Source organism: Asparagus officinalis, chromosome 4, assembly GCF_001876935.1.
Source record: "Asparagus officinalis chromosome 4, Aspof.V1, whole genome shotgun sequence".
Classification (NCBI taxonomy): domain Eukaryota; kingdom Viridiplantae; phylum Streptophyta; class Magnoliopsida; order Asparagales; family Asparagaceae; genus Asparagus; species Asparagus officinalis.
Window position 1 is genome coordinate 33,072,520 of NC_033797.1, and position 3,317 is coordinate 33,075,836.

Below are 3,317 nucleotides of genomic sequence, written 5' to 3' on the forward strand. Positions count from 1 at the left end.
TTTTTCTTGTGAACAAGAGAGAGGAGAGAGAGAGAGGTATATATAGGTGTATATATATATATAATTAGGGTTTAGGGTTAAATAAGTTAAAACAAAATTAATTAAAAGAAATAACTAATGATATTTAAAAATCAAAATAAATACGGGATAATTATCTACAAATAAAAACGTACATATTGTACTAATACAACGGTTAATACGAAATAGTCAAAATAAACAAAATTAATTTAAAAGAAATAACTAATGATATTTAAAAATCAAAATAAATACGGGATAATTATCTACAAATAAAAACGTACATATTGTACTAATACAACGGTTAATACGAAATAGTCAAAATATACCCATATTATATAATTAAACAAGAATAATTAATAATAAAAATATTTTTACTTAAATTTAAAATCAAATAATTATGAGACAATTATATACACAGTAAAATGTACTAGTTATACTAATACGACAGAAAATATGTAACAGTAGAAATAAAATAATAAATTATACCAAAAACACGTAATTAATAATACCATGTATTATATGAAATAATTTGTAATAATATTAATAATACAATATATTATTTAAAATAATACTTAATAGTACCGATAACTCAACAAATTAATTCTAGAAATTTTTACTGCACAAAATAAATTTATAAATATAAAAATCATTTAAATAAATATATAATCAGATTTTTAAATCATAGAAAATTGTAGAAAATCAAGAAAAATACAAATACTCTTTTAAAAATAATAATTAAATATTTTAAAATACTAAAAAATTATTTTAACTAGTATTAAAAATTCACGGTCCTTACAGCCTCCAAATCAAAGATCGCCCAAACTCAGGGTGCCCCATCGACTAAAACCTCCGGAGATGCTCCAGCCACCGCTCTGTCGTCTCAGGTTTCTTCAATTAATGGTAGGTTTAGGTAATCATGAGTTGTTTTGACGGATTCCTTATCCCCAATCTTTTACTGGTAGTTCGCATTCCGCCATTAAAACATAGAGATAATTCTCAGTGTTTCTCGATTTAGAACGCATGGTTAACTCTGTCGTTCATGATATTTCAACGCAGGTTCAGACCCTGCGTTTCGAATTTTGAATGCGGGTCGGAACCCTGCGTTTAATGTTCTGGATGTGGGTACCCTACGTTTGGGAATTTGGATGAGGGTCTAGACCTTGCGTTTAGGAATTTGGACGCGGGTCTGGACCTTACGTTTAAAATTTTGGACGTGGGTCTGGACCTTACGTTTAAAATTTTGGATGCGGGTCTGGACCTTGCGTTCTTGAGTTAGACTCCTTCATTCAACTGACTGATTATCTTTTCCATTTGTAGTGTGCTACTCCAATGAGCCTCTTTCTTTCAACCACTACTTCGGTCATGCGGGAGGTGCAGAGAAAAATACAATTTTCAGCTTTCACTTAGAGTATCTAATATTCCAGGACACCAACAAAGAACGGGCAAAACTCATCACTTAAGCTTTCCCCGAGACTCTTAGGTCCTTGGTTACGGATGCTAAATTTGAAACCGCAGAACTGTAGGATCTGAAATAGATACACTAGAACACTAGAGGGGGGTGAATAGTATTCTTTTAAAATTTATGCAAAGTAGATTATAAATTGCAAAGAAAAATAACAATCTCAGAAATTCACAATCACAAACACAAGGTTATAAATTGCAAAGAAAAATAACAATCTCAGAAATTCACAATCACAAACACAAGGTTTTATACTGGTTCTACCAATCCGGTGTACATCCAGTCCCCAAGCAAATCTTGCTTGAGAGTTTCCACTATGATTTTGAATAAACTTACAAAATCAAAAGCAAACCTGACCAATTTGTAAGTCCCTACAAATTGTAACACCAATTGACAAACACCTTGCCAATTTGCACACCAATCTCTAAACCAAGAGATTAACACCTCTCATAACTTGAGAAAATTTTTGAAGCAACAATTTCAATTCCTATAAGCCTTGATTTGTAGTGTAGTGTAGTAGTGGCTTAGGAATGACTCTAACTTCTATAAATTGCCTAAACAATAAGTATTTGAATAATGTTCAGAGGCAATTTCAGAAACTTTTCTTTTTCTCAAAATCTGAATAATTTTTTTTACTTGAAAAAATGCACAAAGATCAAAGCTTATGGGTATGTAAGTCTCTGTATTTTTTCTGAACAGATAACCTATTTATAGCCCTTGAAAAGACAATTTTTTGAACTTTAAAAACGTTTAAAAACGGCTATAAACAGTCATAAATTCAAACTTTGAATTCTGGAAAAACTGTATCTGTAGTCGACTACATGACAGATTAGTCGACTACACTGAGTTTAAACAGACTCTGTATATCCAGAAAATTTCTTAGTAGTCGACTACAATGCTCATTAGTCGACTACACTGTATTTTGACAGAAACTTAAAAAATGAATTTTGCCTTCAGTAGTCGACTATAATGTTGATTAGTCGACTATACTGTAAAATAACATAAACTTATGTTTCTGTCAAATACTTGAGTAGTTGACTATAATCAATATTAGTCGACTATAATCAATATTAGTCGACTATACTGTAAATTTACAGAAACACATATTTAAGTTTTATACACGAGTAGTCGACTACTATTCTAATTAGTCGACTACTAAGAGTAAAAAAAATATGAACTAAAAAGTTTTTATACTCAAGTTTTAACTATAATTCTAATGCTTAACATAGGGGATTTCTATAGTTAACCAACACACTAAGCCTGTGTTAGTGTGTTCTAATATTATGTGTGTGCGTGTGTGTGATCAAGGCTTGTACAATAATTCTAAGTAAAGAAAATGTAAAATACATTATCTCATATGTTCTTCATCTTCTTCACTTCATAATGCCTTGAAATCAACTTGTACTTGTTCATATTTTGATATTGAGATCTGCATATAAAAGTTAGTGCATTTGTATAACACACATTATATAAATTGTTATCATCAAAATACTATCATGGAGATATGATAACATTCTCCCCCTTTTTGATGATAACAAATAATTTATACATAAGTATGTATTTTATAACCAGGTTTAAATAATATGAAATAACCATACTTACTCCCCCTACATATATGCAAATTAGAGTCCATAACAATACATAACAATACATAATTCTAATATAGGTAACTATTTCTCCCCCTTTGTTATCAACAAAAGGAGAAAAACATTTATGCTAAACATGATATTATTTCTTCGACATGAGCTAAAACTTCAAACAAATCATCAAGATTATGAACATAGTCCATAACTTCACCCATCCAAATAGGTAGGCAAAGACTTGCCATAAAGACCAAAAG